Genomic DNA, 17440 nt, shown 5'->3' on the forward strand with positions numbered 1-17440 from the left:
CGAACCCATGTGGTGTAGCCACCAATCTTTCCACCGTTTAGCAAAGAGTTGCTTCTTGGGACCCACTACCCTTCACCAAGACATCTCTCAATTCCATGCAAATGCCACTCACTGGAATACTAATGTCTTTGGCAACATCTTCCACAGACTCAGAATTATTTTGGCCAGGTTAGATTGCATATAGAAATCCCCTCACTATCACATTGACAACTTTCTCTAGAACCTGGAGAATAAACTCCTCTGTGATTATGATAGTGCCCTTAAATGTGAAGATGACTTTTGGAAAGCCAAGTCTAGAATCTCCTGGCTCAATGAGGAAGATGCCAACACTGCTTTCTTTCACCCTTCCACAATCAATAGGAGGAGAAGAAATATATTGTGGAGCTCAAAGATGATGTGGGCAATACCATCTCTGGTGAGAATGACATCAAGACCCACATCATCAATCACTTTAGCAGTCTCTTCACTACCAACCATACCTCGAGCCCTAACAGTCACTTCATTCCAAAGAATAGCTCCAATATTCGCTCGACTCCCCCCTCAGGGATACAAAAATCTTAGTAGCCCTCAAATCCTTCAAGCCTCTAAAATCTCTAAGCCCAGATGGCTTGCACCCCCTCTTTTTCAGAAATTCTGAAACATTGTTGGCCCCAAAACCATAGACTTTTATAGTGAAGTCTTTTCAAACTCCAACATGCTTGCTGAGAACAATTCTACCCACATCTGTCTCATTCCCAAAAGCAAGGATGCTGGATTTCTTACGAATTTTAGACCCATAGGCTTTTGTAATGCTACGTACAAGCTGGTAACAAAAATAATTGTAAATAAGATTATGCCCTACCTTTCCTCCATCATTGGTCCTAATCAATCCAGCTTCTTAGCCAATAGAAAAGCTTCTGATCACAGCATCATTATTCAGGAGTACATCACCCACTTCAATAAGATGGGGGGGGGGGGAGAACTCTAACACGATCTTGAATATTGATTTAGAGAAAGCCTTTAACAAAATAAAATGGTCCTTCATAAAGGATACCCTCTTATTCTTTGGCTTCCCTAATAAACTCACTAAGCTTATCATGTCATATGTCTCCACCCCTTCAATCTTTGTACTTGTCAATGGGTCTAAAATAAAATTCTTTAACCCTTCCTGAGGTATTAAACAAGGAGACCCAATGTCACCCTATCTATTCATCCTGTGCATGGAGAGACTTTCTAGATGTATTGACACTGAAGTCAGATCCAAAAGATGGGACCCAATCGGCATCACTAATGGTAGTCTTAAGACCTCTCACCTTTTTTTTTGCTGATGACCTTACCTTAATGGCTAGGGCCCCCCTAGAAACTGTCAAACCATTGTTAATATCTTGAAAACTTTCAGTAATCTTTCAGGGAAAACCATCAACAATGCCAAATCAAAAGTGCTGTTCTCTAAAAACTGCATCACTTCTAATGCATCCACGTGCGCTCAAATTCTCAATATCCAAGCTAGTCAGGATTTCGGCAAATACCTAAGATACCCTATATTCCACAAGCAGCCCAAGAATAATGACTTCCAATTTATCTTGGATAACATGCATCAAAGGTTTGTAGGGTGGAAAACCAAATTCCTCAACTTGGCTGGTAGAACAGTATTTGCTAAATCTACCCTAAGCAGTATACCAACTTATATCATACACTACATTAAAGTTCCCAGCAGAATCCTGGAACTTATTGACAAAACTCAGAGAGATTTTGTTTAGGGCAGCAGTGCTAAAAAAAGAAAGCTCTACCTGCTCAATTGGGATACCCTCACCATACCCAAAGGAAATAGAGGGTTACGTCTCCATAAAAGTGGAATCAGAAATAGAGCTCTTTATGCCAGCTTAGCATAGATACTTTCTATGCACCCTAACAGTCTTTGGGGTCGAATTATGCTCTCTAAATATAACCACTACAACACTGGTCCCGGATCAAGAACCTGGAGAAACATCCTTAGGGTCTGGGCTGATTGCTCTAGAGGCATAAACTAGAGAGTTAGCAAAGGGGACAGAGTCAGATTCTTCAGTGATAGCTGGATCCCTCACTTAGGAAACATTAGAAGTCTCATCCATGGTCCCCTTACCACTATTGATATGAATACCACCATCAATCAACTCCATCAGAATGACACTTGGGATTTTAGCCACCTTTCTATAGAGCTACCACGCTACTTAAAAAACATCATCACTAGCACCATTCTCCCTCACAATCCCACCGAGGAAGATACACCTACTTGGGGTCTAACTAGCAATGCTGGTTTCAGTACAGGAAGTGTTTACAACATGATCTCTGAATCTGGAATGCAATAGGACACCCAGAGAAACTTCAATATCATTTGGAAAGCCTAAACCTCCAACAAAACTAAGACTTTTCTTTGGCTTCTCCTCCATAACAGACTCCCTATCAATGCTTATCTAAACTATATTGGACTCTCTATCTATCCTCAATGCCCCTTGTGCCAAAATTAGGAGGAAAATGCCAACCGCATCTTCTTTTGGTGCCCAAATGTTGTCTCCTTCTGGGCAGAGCTCCTTAAAAAATCCAGATACAAACCCTACAACTATGGGTTAATTTATCCATTGCTAAGTGAGACAATATCTGGCACCAACTCAGAGGCAAGCCTTTTAATGCCTGGCTATCGTGGGAAGTCCTCTTCCCATATTGCCTCTGGGTCATCTGGTTGTGCAGGAATGACAACAATTTTAACAATAAAACCTCCATAATTTCCACTGAAATGGCCATCTTCCTGGCTACTAAATTCAGTATGCTAGCTGTCAATATCCCCACTCAACATGCAACTCCAACACCATAGTCATCAAGTGGAATCCTCCCACTAGTGGGCAGCTTAAGCTTAACATTGATGGTTCAGCTCAAGGCAATCCTAGAATAGGAGGGACAGGCGGACTCTTTCGGGATCATAATGCATCTCCCTTCATACAACCCCCTCTATGGATGAATTGTTGGCATTATGGCATGGACTATCAATTGCTAAAGCTAACAACTTCGCTAATTTCTTCATTGAAACTGACTCTAGTGTTGTTCTTTAAATGCTTGCTAACGACCATCCTTCCTACCACAATTTCATTGTTGTGTGCAGGTCACTAATGCTAGAGATACAGGTAGCAGCACCGGCCAAAATCTTCAGGGAATAGAACGCGGTGATGGATATGCTTGCTAAAGAAGGAGCCAGAAGTCAGATCCTGCTGTCACCAAGACTATTTTGGCAAATGCCTTATTTTGTAAATGCCTCTATGCAATCGGATTGTAACAGGTCACTAACTAATCGTACAATTAAGAACAACTCAATTATCCTACAAGGCCGGGACAATGTATTTCTGGCCCCTCCAGCCGTGAGGAGCACCCCTACCCACCCCCCTTAACCTTTGAAGGAATGAATTTCTTTTTAACCAAAACAAAATTGGTTCTTGTTATTGAGAGTGGTTTTAGGCTAAACTATCTCAATGAAATCTTAATCATTTATCACTAAAAAATTTACCTATCCTGATCATTTATCACTAAAAAATTTACCTATTGACTGAAAAATTATACTATCAGACAATTCTTTGTCAAAAGTTGAAACTTGAGGGAGACAAATTTAGGATTAAAATACAATACTTTTAAAGACCACAATTAAAAGTGAATTCCAGATTTAAAATTTATTATAATTTGACACTAAGTAATGAATTTAACTAATCTTATAGAACTCGCCCAAGATGAGGATATACAATCTACGTGAATCTACATATAATTTTTAGCGATAAGACAAAGATCATTTTTCTTATGCATGGTAATTCCAGGCTTAGCATTTGTGTCAATGTCTTCTTTTTTCATCCCATAAGGTAACTTCCAATCAAATGAATATAGAAGATTTGATAATGCAAGTTCCACGGATGCAACCCCAAGTGTCATCGCGGGACACCCTCTTCTTCCTGCTCCAAATGGAATTAACTCAAAATATTGCCCCTTAAAATCAACATCGCTATTCAAGAATCTCTCAGGTATAAACTCTTCAGGATTTTCCCATATTTCAGGATCCCTTGCAATAGCCCAAACATTAACATGAATTATAGTTTTTGGTTGAATTTCATACCCTTCTAGTGTGGATTTCATCATTAATTCTCTTGGTATTAGAAGTGGAGTTGGTGGATATAATCTAAAAGCCTCCTTGATCACTGCTTTGAGATATGGAAGATTTTGGATGTCGTTTTCATTCACAATATTACCATTTTTTTGTATTGATTTTCTGATTTCTTCTTGGACTTTCTTCATGGCTTTCGGATTCTTCATCAATGCTGTCATTGTCCATATTACTACAGCTGCGGTAGTGCTTGATCCTGCAAGTAATACATTCTACAAAGCTATAAATTTCGCTAAGGGTGTTCAATTTGATATATATGTATAATACATAATTTTTTGATGAAGGGTGTTCTACTGACCACTCTTCACCCTGTGTGCCTACGATTATCCCCGAGTTATTCATGTAACTCCATTTAATATCAACTCAATCTTATATAAAACGAAAGTTCAAAAGAAAAAAAACTTTGACAAGGAAAACAAAAGCTTCCCTAAACTAAAAGTCCTCTACTTTTTTTTTTTTCAGCATATACAGTTCTAACAAGCCTAAAAGATCCTAGAAATATGATCAATACTTTGGTTGTACGACGACCTTGCTCATAGTGTCGATCTCAAACCTGGATAAAATATAGTGTGTGCGCGCACTTATGTAGGATTAAGACATAGGAAATTACCATGGCAATTGCTTTTATATGCTCCAAAGTGAGATCAATTGGTGTGGATTTCTCTTTCTTCAATTGGAGCAAAATATCAAGAATGTCTCCTTCCATCGATTTTGGCCTATTGGGATTAAGATGTTGCTCAATGAGTTCTTCGTAAAGTTCATCCATGGCCTTGAAATTCTTCTCAAGCCTACTAATATTTCCAATAAATTTATCAATCCAACTTAAAGACGGAAAAAAATCAGAAAAAAAGAAGTTGATCAACATTGCTTCAGATTCTTCTAGAAGAAAATTAAACCTCTTCCTTTCATGTGATTCTTCATCATACCTAATACCAAAAGCAACTCTCAAGATGATATTACTACTTAATGAAATCATTAAATTGCTCAAATTGGTGATTTGTGAAGTGGTAGCTTGTTGAGATATTTTCTTGATCATTCTTGAGACTTCATCTTCACGAATAGGACTAAACAATTGCACTTTCTTGAGACTAAATAGATGAAGCATACAAATTTTTCTCATTTCTCTCCAATAGTCATTGTAAGGTGCAAACACTATGTCACGACCATTGTAAGACAATTTTTGCTGCCCAAAAAGCGAAGCTCTACTACAAAATACTAAATCTTGTGTCTTCAACACTTCTTTTGCTAATTTTGCCGAAGAAACTACAACCATAGTAGTAGAACCAAATTTCAGTGAGAATATTTTTCCATGTTTCTTGGAAAGTTTCCAAAAATAGAGATTAGGGGCTAAACTATCAAACTGATGCAAATTTCCAATGAATGGGAGGCCTATAGGACCTGGTGGCATATTGTTTTTTCCTCTCTTTTTGGCTTCAAGAAGAAGAAAAACAAGGATGATAGGAAAGGCTACAAAGAGTAGAAAGAGAATCATTTTGTTGTCCAATTTCACAAAAATTAGTCACTTGAAATGTCTTATATATAAATGGAACCATGGATCGGGAGCTCAAAATGGATGGATCTGACTCTAATAACATGTAAAGATATGATATTTGGACCTAAGTCAACCCCAAAAGCTAGCTCAAAAGAAGGAGGATTGCCCAAGCGTCATTGATTGAGGGGATGTGGACAACCTATTCAGGGGCCCTCACTTCGGAGGCCTGATTTTGATACTATGTTAGAGGGATCTTGGGCTAGTGGTCTGGTCTTATTATATAGACTTGGACTGTACTCCTGTCATTAGCTAGAATACAATTTGGGGTTGGGTTAGGCCCACACATCATATCTTTATAGGTGTCAAAGCTAGCTCTATCCTTATTTAGGATTCTCGTCCATGCTCTAGTTGGGCTTGAACTCGAACTAGTGGTATGCTTATATGAATTTCAACATTATTTCCTCGAGCTTTTCGGGTCGAGTTAGGCCAAATATCATATCAATCAATACTCAAATCAACTTTTAAGAAACTTGAAACAATTTCTCCCTCAACCTCTAAAAACCACAAATAATTTTCTTTGATTTTTCAAGGCTGCTAATTAAGATATACGTACCTTGATGCAACTGTTCATGGGAAGACATATAACTCATGAAATTGACATATTTGTCTCAATAACATAACTTAGAATTAGCCAAAGGGGTGAATGAATAAATATCTTATCTGGATATGATCTTGTGGTTCTGATTACCTATTCTCTTGTGGTAAATTATCCTCATCAATCAATCTCACCTAAAGAGAAATAGGAGGATAGTCTTTAACTATTCGCTGAAAAATTATATTGTAGGGAATTTATGATTAAAAGACAAAACTCATAAGACATGAAAACATAGTTCGAGCTGAAAGTAATGAATTCAACTGACTCACAATACTCGTTCGAGATCCACATAAGAGGATAGTCTGCATGAATCTATAGATAATTCTTAGGCAAAGGTCATTTTTCTTATGCGTCGTAAGTCCACGCTTAGCATCAGTGTTAATATCCTCTTTTTTCATCCCACGAGGCAACTCCCAGTCAAATGCATAAAGAAGATTTGACGATGCAAGTTCCATTGATGCAACTCCAAGTGCGATTCCTGGGCACCCTCTTCGTCCTGCTCCAAATGGAATAAACTCAAAGTCTTGTCCTTTGAAATCAATATTGTTGTTTAAGAATCTCTCGGGTATAAATTTTTCTGGATTTTCCCATATTTCAGGATCTCGTGCAATTGCCCATGCATTAACATGAATTATAGTTCCTGTCTGAATTTCATATCCTTCTAGTGTGGACTTTTCCATTGATTCTCTTGGTATTAGAAGTGGAACTGATGGATACAATCTAAAAGACTCCTTTATCACTGCTTTGAAATATGGAAGATTTTGAATATCGTCTTCATTTAAAATACCGTCTTTCTTTCCGACTGATCTTCTGATTTCTTCCTGAACTTTCTTCATGACTTTTGGATTCTTTATCAAGGTTGTCATTGCCCATATTATTGCAGCGGCACTAGTGTCTGATCCAGCAAGTAACACATTCTACAAAGAAATTGAAAAGAGAAAGAAAATAAAAATTGTCAATTCATGAGGAAGTTTCAAGGGAATGCAAGCCACATGTGTGCTACCTACCTATCTATCAACATAGATATACATACACATAATATATATGTATGCATGTATATACACATACATTCTTACAAGCCTTCTTACAATAACAACTATCCATGCAATATTATTTGATTTCAAAAAGGAAAATAAATGCTTCTATCACTAAATGATTTCTATATTTTCTGTTGGCATATAAATCTCTAGCCAGGTTAAAAGACCTTAGCAATATATATATATATATGAGATAAGAGATTACCATGAGAATTGCTTTTATATCCTCCAAAGTGAGATCAATTGATGTTGATTTCTCTTTTTTCAATTGGAGCAATATATCAAGAAGGTCTCCTTCTATGGATTTTGGCTTGTTGGGATCAAGATGTTGCTCAATGAGTTCTTCATAAAACTCATCCAAATTCTTGAAATTCTTCTCAAGTCGATCTGTCAATCCAGTAAGTTTATCGATCCAAGCTAAATAAGGAAAAAAATCGGAAACAAAGAAGCTAGTCAACATTGTTGCGGATTCTTCTAAAAGTTCATCAAATCTCCTCTTCTCATGTGCTTCTTCATCAAACCTAATACCAAAAGCAACTCTACAATTAATTAATTGTAGTTTAATCATCAAATTACTCAAATTGGTGATTTCTGAGGTAGTAGCTTGTTGAGATATTTTCTTGATCATTCTCGAGACTTCATCTTCACGAATTGGACTAAATAATTTCACTTTCTTGTGACTAAATAGATGAAAAACACTTATTCTCTCATTTCTCACTTCATCAAACCTAATACCAAAAGCAACTCTACAATTTTCGCTGGCTAAGGAATGAAGGTCTACTACAAAATACTAAATCTTGTGTCTTCAGTACTTCTTTTGCTATTTTTGCTGAAGAAACTACAACCATTGGAGTAGAACCAAATTTCAATGAGAATATTTTTCCATATTTCTTGGAAAGTTTCCAAAAATAGATATGAGGGGTTACACTATCATATTGATGCAAATTTCCAATGATTGGGAGGCCTATAGGACCTGGTGGCAGATTGTCTTTGCCACTCTTTTTGGCTTTAGGTATAAGAAAATAAGAATGATAGGAAAGAATACAAAGAATAGAAAGAGAATCATTTTGTTTTAACTTCAGAAAATACTTGTCACTTGAAATGTCTTATATATAAAAATGGATCTTGGGCTAGACGATACGAGGGAGTTGCTTGAATGGTAATGAATCTTTTTATAACACCTCAACTTAGGATAAGGAGTCTCACATCGGCAAAACACAGGAGGGATGTTGGGTATATAAGTAAGCAAGTCTTACTCCTTAGTGACGCATTTTAAAGCCGAGCGGGGTCTAGACCCAGAGCGGACAATATCACTAGTGGGTTGGGCCGTTAGAGGGTCTCTCGGGACTTGATGGTTTGGGATGCCCGTTGTGGCCAGGGCCTCTCGGGTCGTGACACTTTTTTATTGATATGTGTTGGGACAAAAATCTCTAGTGAAAGTTCAAGAGATGGATTTTTTGCACAAAATTGGTGATGGCAGTAAATGTTGTACTGCCCATAATTTTTATCATTTCATATGGACCACATAATATATTACTAAAAATGGAAATATGAAAGTGAAGTGGTACCAAACATTAATGGAATAATGGCAATAGCAATCATTCAACCATATATCTTTTTATTTGATTTTTTTTTTTTTAGGTTGCAGCAATGAATCTGCAAAAGAAACAATTAAGGTAACTATTTGATGTACATAATGTATATGTATAATTGATACCTTGAAATAACTTTAATCATGAGAAAGATTCAACCAATTTGAACCGCTCACATCACAATAGTAACAGCGTAAAGCAATCAATATTTTGCACATTTTCAAGATATTTGCCAGCATGACTTAGATAGCATTAGCAAAAAGGCTATATATAGGTCTAATGAAAAAATATTTTGCAGGGGTAATAGCATCTTTGGTAATCAATTGTCAAAAACTTCTAATTTTGGTACTTGTGGCGTATGATTAAGTTAGGGGAGCAACATTGACAGGAGAGAATTTTACAAAAAGGTGGTATAGGCGATGCCATGCACGGTGCAGAGGATCATCTAAAAAATAACTACATATAGATTGTTCATAATAAGTTGCACTACTAGTTATCGGAAAATAAAGCAAGTAACTTGTTATAACATGTTAATTTACACCGATAATATAACAAATTTTTACACTGTTAATCTATATATTGATTCTCTATTACATATCAAGAAGACTAAGAAAACAAAGTGTCAAAGGTACCTGCATACAATAGGCAGTTCTTGAGGATCCCTCCAGATGCTGGTGCTGAGTAAAGATCAAAATTTGAGTTATGTAAACACTTCTTCGTGAAATCACGCTCATCAGAAAGTCTCATAGCTCATCGTGAACAATTATGACTTGATCATGAACAAACATACGCGGGATGTTTTTCACCCCTGCATCTATAAGACCGTTGACCCCTGCTTTTGTGTCATCAAACACCTCAAGTACCAATGGTCGATCATAATCAGATGTCTCGTGTTTAGATTTGGTTCGTCAAATGCAGATCTTGGTTCGTCAAAATACAGAAAGCACACACCCTGGACACATTGAATTGTTGAAATTATAGCATCAATCTGGCAAGTACGTTCCACACTCCTGTTGACTCTGCCATCAGGTATCACAACAATAACCTGATCAAGAATCAAAGAAAAGGCGATCAATTTTGACTCGCCGCTGCCTTATTGTTGGGGTTGCAAATTGATCCATTAGAGCGAGGTGATTAGACATGATATGGAGCAGTTACAGCTTACGGAGGACATGACCCTCGATAGGAAGGTGTGGAGGACTCGGATGAGGATAGAGGGTTAGTGGTTAGGTGTTCGGCGGTGATAGTAGGGATGAGTGCTTGATTTGTACTTGCGCCTGGAGTTTCTTGTTCGTGGTGTTTTAGTGATGTATATGATTTTGAATAGATAGTCTATAGTATTAACTTGTGGGTGTTTTGTTTCCTTTGTTATCTAGCAGTGGGTAGGAGTTCGACCGTGATAGTAGAAATGAGTGTTTGGTTTGTATTTGGGCTGCCCAATAACCAAACTTTCTGCACCATAACCAAACTGTCAGCCCCAGCAGTGTGTTATAGTTTAATTGTGTGCTTTTATATTTTTTTTGTTTGTTATAATTAGTGCTATGGACTGCATACACTTTATCTTCTCCAAATCCCACTTTGTGGAAATACACTAATTTGTGGATCAAGAATGTTGAAGATTAAAGTGAAACATATCAAGTTTTAAAGCATTGAAACATGTACTGCAAGTACAAGTAGTTAATTACCTTCCTCAAATCTGTTGGCATTTAAATCAACACCAATTATCTTGAAGCACCAATCATCATTTATGTCATTTGCAATATGGAGACCCACTTCACCCTTTTGCTGGTTTATCTTACATTGAAAGTTGCACCAAGGCCTAGAAAAGAAGAATTTGGTCAATCAATAACTATAAGGGTCGAACTTACTAGTCATATTGTCTTTGGGTACAGGCATGGACGGCTTTAAAACACATTATTAGAGTGAAAGACCTGTTTACTTACATACCCAGTATCTTGGGAATAATTGGCAAAGAAGAACTTTTGCAAAACTATTTTATTAAATACCCATTTAATTTCTTTTTGATTTATTTTTTTAGGTTTAGGATATAAAAAGTGGAAAAAGTGGGGCCCACATGTGGGTCAAGGGATCAATTCATCATTTATACAACTTTATAAATTTAATATAATACACCTAGCCCCTTCCACTTATTCCAATATCCAAAAAAAAAAACCCTCTCTCTCTCTCCTCTTCCATTCCCAACTCCCGCTTTCAAACAACTTCTCCCAAAAACGCTATTTTCGTACGTTCTTCGTCTGCAACTGCTAAGGGGGTGTTGTTACTTCGCAAGGTTAGTTAAAATCGACTTTCGATCATTTCTAGATCTATTTAAATGGTTTTTCTCTTTGCTAATCGATTGGTAGTGATGTAAGATTTTTTTTTTTTAATTTGGTGTTTTGATTTAATCGTGTTTTTTTAGCAACGAAGTGTTGAGTGGTGGTATAATTGTTGCTTGAAGAGTTATTTTGGCATTTTGATTTGAACAGCGTCCTGTTTCTGTCCGTAGACCCGCGGTCTATTAGTAGACCCATGGTCTATAAAATGAGAATGCCCTAGATATATTTTAATTTTCAGACGTATGAAATTCTTTTAAAACATGATTGCTGAAATAGTGAAAATTGAAATATTAATAGCTAATTAGTTTGATTAGGTGCACTAGTTTGATTTTTAGCAATTGTTATGTTTTGATATTTTGCATGTTCGATTTTGGTTCAATTATTGTATGTTTGTGTAGTGAACTGTTTAATGGTGGGGTGTTTGTTATTTTTTTTTTGGGGGGATTCATTTGATCATTGAGTTATTTCTGTTGATAGACTTGTGGTCTATGAACTGAAAATGAGAGTTTGTTCTTTAGGTGTAGACTGTGTTGAAAATGAGTACAAAAAATGTTATTCCTAAACAGAAAGACGATACCGCTGGTAGTAGTAGAAAAAGAGGAGTTGCGGTAGTTGAAAAAGTGTCAAAAAGAAAGAAAATTGAAGAGTCGGTGTCCGAATCAGATTCGGAGTTAAAGGAGATAAGCTACTACGTCGGTGAAGATGTTGCCAAGCGGAGTGTCAGTGGTGACAGTGAAGAGTGCGAGGGAAGTGGGAGTAATAGTGATGATGAGGATAATGATTCGTTGTCCGTTTCATATCTTTCAAGGTGCATTTTCGTGGAGCGGTATGAACTTCGAACGATAATTGACGAGGTCGGATCTTTCCCGACAAAGATACCGGTCAGATCAAGAATGGCTGCTTATCGAGAATTTAAGAAAATTCTTGTCGACCAAGAATTGAAAAAAAGATACAAGCAGTCCTATTTTGGACACCTGAGAAACCTGCCGAAACATCTCAAGTTCAATGGGCAGTTGGTCCATTATTTGCTGCTGAGACGCGTTAAGAACGATAAGATGTGTCATGAGATGTGGTTCTGCTTTAACAACAAGCCTGCCTATTTTGGCTTGAAAGAGTTTTGTTTGATCACGGGGCTGAACTGCTTATCATATCCCAGTGAATCAAAAATAAAGAAGGTGTTAGCAAAGGGGGACAATTTTTATTTTAAGGTGACAAAAAATAAAAACATCACGGCGGTCAACTTGTTACACCTGATCAGAGGGAATAAGCTGAACGAGGATCAGAAGTTCAAGTGTTGTCTACTATGGTTCTTGCATACCAAGTTGCTTGCGAAAGATTTGATGAAGGTTGTCGACATAAAACTGATTTGAATGGTTGACTCTTTGAGTTTCTTCGAGAAGTATCCGTGGGGGAAAGAGATATTTCAACTGACGATGGACTATCTGAAGAAGAAAAGTGACCTGAAGAAGCAGAAGAAAGTATCTGATGAGAAGCAGAAGGCATCCTATGCTCTATTCGGATTTCCCTGGGCATTCATGGTATCTCCCATAAACCCTTTAGTGAGTTTATCGTAGATTATCATTTTATTTATACTATGTCATAGACTCATAGTTATTTTTTTCACTGCTGTACTGCTTACAGATTTGGATCTATGAGGCCTTTTCTCATCTTAGAGAATTTGCTGGAAAATCAATGGATGAGCCCTTACCCATCCCCTACATCCTCAGATGGCACACTTCAAAAAACGAAAAGATAATCGAAGGCGACCCATTCAAGTATAAAGGAAAAGTTACCGAGGTATGAACTTATTTTCTATAATGCAATAATAGAACCGTTTTATCGAATGTTATGTAATTGTTAATTGATATTTGGTAGAACGTTCACCCGTACATCACCCCTACTGTTCGTGAGACGAAGATGGATTACATAATTACGTTTGAGCCATATACGGACGAGGTGAAGAATAACGTCCTCGATGGCTTGAAGAAAGAGTTAGAAGGGGTGACTATCCTCACTTCAAATGAGGACAGTGATGATGACGGGGATTTGGGTGGTAACCCCGTTGGAGTACGCGTTGGTGATGATGATTCTCTGAGAACCTCCAAAGATGCAGCGAGAACCTCATCCACCGGGGATCTTCATAAGCGTATGGCTGCGCTCGAGGAAGTGGTGTTGGATATTGCTGCCTATATCAAAGAGAAAAGAATGAAGAAAAAGAAAAATGATGAGCGGCAACATGAGCGAGGTAACTTCATTCATTAATTGATGTTGTTAATGAATATTCAGCTTTAAATATCAGTAACACTTTGTAATATTATGAAATAGTTCATGTGCATGAATCAGAGAGGAATGAAGAAGGAGAAAAAAAGAGAAAAATAGATGAGTTGGCCGCTGTTGTGGCAGAAGAGGAAAAAGAAGAAGAAAAGAAGGATGGTGAAGAAGATAAGAGCCAAGAAGAAGGTGTAAAAGTAGCAGCAGCAGCAGAAGAAGAAGCGGCAGCAGATGAACAAGGAGGCTCGAAAAAAGGAAAAACTGTTGAAGAAGAAGCTAGCAAAGATGACAAAGAAGAAGTTGAGCAAGAAGCAACAAGTCAATGAAAAGAAGAAGCTGAGGAAGAAACAACTGCTGAAGCTGAGGAAGAAACAGATGCTGCAGGTGAAGTAAGAAAAGAAGGTGTGGAAGAAAAGGAAACTGAAGAAGCAACAGCTGATGCACATGCTGAAAAAGAAGGAAAAGAAGGTGAGAATGAAGAAGCAGCTGCAATTGTTGAGAAAAAAGAAGTTGAAGCTGTCCAAACAGATGGGGTCATGGACATTGTTGATGAAATCAACAGTAACACTTGTGTTGATGAGGAACTTAGGAAAAGAGACATTTAAATGCTAAGATTTTTAATTTGTTGTTAAATGATGAGTTGTTAGGATATGACAATTTTTTTTATTTCACAAATATGAAGTTTGAAGGATCTGGTGGTAGGATATGACAATTATTCTTTTATTTTATGAAACTTGTTATGATTCTGAGCTGAATCTATTTCTATCAAGCTGATTTGTGGCATGGAATTTGAATATGCAGGGTGTGGTCATAGTTGTTACATTGTATGCTTGATATCATAGAATGCATACTTAATATTCCATATACCGTATGCATAGTCTATCATTACCCTGTTGGTCGAATTTAAGTTGACGTGTTGTTTAATCGACTATGGTTCTATCAAAAATAGTATTTAACATTATACAAAAGTAGAACTATTATTATTTATTCAATATCACTACATCCATGTTACACTTTTCGAAAGAACGAATACTAACATTATAACACATAACATCATTTTTAGGACATTCTCTCTTTCTTCGGCCAAAATCAATTTTTGTTTTAGTTGATCCCTCTCTATTTGGGTGTCATGTAGCAATAGTTTAAAGTGATCTCTCTGTTCTTCGACTTCTTTGAACAAAGTCATGAGAAAATATTTATTTTCTTCGTATTGTTGGAGCCTTTGTAGTAGATTAAATTTTGCCAAGCCCTGAAAATTTGATGTCTCGAGTCCCAGAATAAACGTTGATGGACTGGATGGAGGTGATAGCTCATCAAGCCATTTGAAAAACGAGTATGTGTCATTATCCTAGGAAAAAAAAATTACATAACCATTAACTTAACTTTTTGAAAAAAATACGCACACCTCACCTTTGCAATTGCACAATTATAAAATTTACGAACTGGATTTGAATCCGTGCGTGACGTCCTCAAGACAGCCGCATTCCCACAATGACAAATTAGAGTATTTTTAGAATTGGATGATTGAGATTCTTGCAACGTTGTAGAATTTTAAGAAACAAAATAAAGTTGATGAAATAAAATAAGGAGGGATGTACACCTTATATATGAAGTAAAAATAAAGTGTTCACACCGATGACTTACAAAACTAGTCGTTTTTTACTGTTGAAAAAGTAATTTTTCTCTTTTGAACTGGTGGTGACACTAAATAGACTGTCGTAGATCATGACCTATGTCAGCCATCGATTTGTATGGCTTACCTTAGACTTATACCTTTATTAGTGCATCGACCGATATCCTGATTATGCGTAGACTACCGTGATCTATGTACACATCTATAGACCATCATGTGGAGGTAGTTAAAAAATGAATAATTAAATTAATATTTTTTTAAATAGATAATAGTAACATGTTTTGAGGCTGGTGGAAGAAAATAATTAAATATAATATGATTTAAATGAATAATCACATGTTTTGGGGCCGGTGGAAGAAAACAATTACATTAAAAATGATTTAAATAGATGATCTTGGACTGGTGATGACACTTAATAGACCGTCGTAGATCATGAACTATGTCATCCATCGATCAGTATAGTCTATTGTAGACTTACACGTTTATTATCGCATCGACTGATATCATGATTAGGTGTAAACCACGATGATCTATGTACCATCACTTGGATGTAGTTAAAAAATAATTAAATAAATTATAAATAAATGTGGTGTGGATTTCTACACATGTGAAGGAGTGTAAACAAGTCACATAATCATATTAGAGCTTAGACAAATTAGAGTGGGTGCATTAAGAAGTGTGTGGATGGGTAGTGGTTGAATGCTCAATATCGTAAGAGTAATATTTAAACAAAGCATAAGTATGTATATAGAATATGTATTGTATTTGATGCCTACACATTCCACATATTTCTTTCATCACCCTAAATCAAAAGAGTGTGTGCAATTGATAGTGGTAAAACATTTATCATCCTCAATACATACTTGTGCTTTGAGAAACATTACTCTTACGATATTGAGCATTCAACCACTATCCATCCACACACTTCTTAATTCACCCTCCCTAATTTGTCTAAGCTCTAATATGATTATGTGACTTGTTTACACTCTTTAACATGTGTAGAAATCCACACCATATTTATTTATAATTTATTTAATCATTTTTTAACTACATCCAAGTGATGGTCTATAACTGTGTACATAGATCACCATGGTCTACGCATAATAATGATATCAGTCGATGCGATAATAAACGTGAAAGTCCACGATATACCAGATTGATCGATGAAGGACATAGTGCATGATATACGACGGTCTATTAAGTGTCACCACCAGTCCAACATCATCTATTTAAATCCTTTTTAATTAAATTATTTTCTTTCACCAGCCACAAAATATGTTTTAAATCATATTATATTTAATTATTTTCTTCCACCAGCCCAAAATATATGTTACTATTATTTATTTAATTTTTTTTAATTTAATAATTGTCTTTCATAATTCCCAAAATGTGTGATTATCTATTTAAATTATTTTTAATTTAATTATTTTCTTCCACCAGCCACATAACATGTGATAATTTGTTTAAATCTTTTAAAATTAAATTATTTTTTGAAAAACTGTTATTATTTATTTTAATTTACCCGATGATCCATCGATTCATGTAGTCTATGATCGACTAATATGTAGAATCGATGAAATACTTAATATAAAATCTAAACATTAGATTTTACTCTTTAGGAAATTAGTCAAGCCACAATACTGTAACTTGAAAAGGCAGACATATTTGATTCGAGTTTTCAAACTAGGGATCAGAACAAAGATGACAAACACACAATGTTAAAAGAAACTGAAACATAGTTGTATTAAAATTGTTCATTGCATTACATAATAAAATTTACATCAAAAAGGGGAAAATGGAAGAAGCTTTCTTCTAACAAGATCCTACAAAGAAAGCTTCTTCAACAATGAACAAATCAAAAAAACTTAAAAACATATACTAAAATAAAACATTTAAATTAAATTATGGGGATGGTGAGGGGGGGGGGTGATGTAGTCAGGGCCTTCCATTCCGAGCCTTTCCAGAATTGCCCTCAAGAAACAAGCAATTCGATGGAGTTCCTGCTCCAGGTAGATGCGGTCTTGACCCAGCCCGTAAAAAAACTGGTTCAAATCATTCCTTAGGAGGAGGAGGTCGTAGTGCCTCGGAGGAACACGTCTGATGGGGCGCAGGGGTATCCTTCTTGGAGGCATTTTTTTATTTGGGTGAAGAAGAAGAAGAAGAGACGATTTACGATATTTTTGGTTTAGGGAAAAATGAAGGGTTGCGTAGAAAGAGGTCCTGTACTTATAGACTTGTAGATTGCGTCCGTTCATATATCCACCCAAT

The 17440-nt window shown here is 36.4% G+C and overlaps 1 pseudogene; it reads right to left on the bottom strand.

Annotated features, from left to right (window-relative positions):
- Positions 1-3648: 3648 nt before the first annotated feature.
- On the bottom strand, positions 3649-8774 carry LOC107864376 (annotated as a pseudogene).
- Between the last annotated feature and the right edge of the window lie 8666 nt (positions 8775-17440).

This window comes from Capsicum annuum, chromosome 3, assembly GCF_002878395.1.
Source record: "Capsicum annuum cultivar UCD-10X-F1 chromosome 3, UCD10Xv1.1, whole genome shotgun sequence".
NCBI classification, from domain to species: domain Eukaryota; kingdom Viridiplantae; phylum Streptophyta; class Magnoliopsida; order Solanales; family Solanaceae; genus Capsicum; species Capsicum annuum.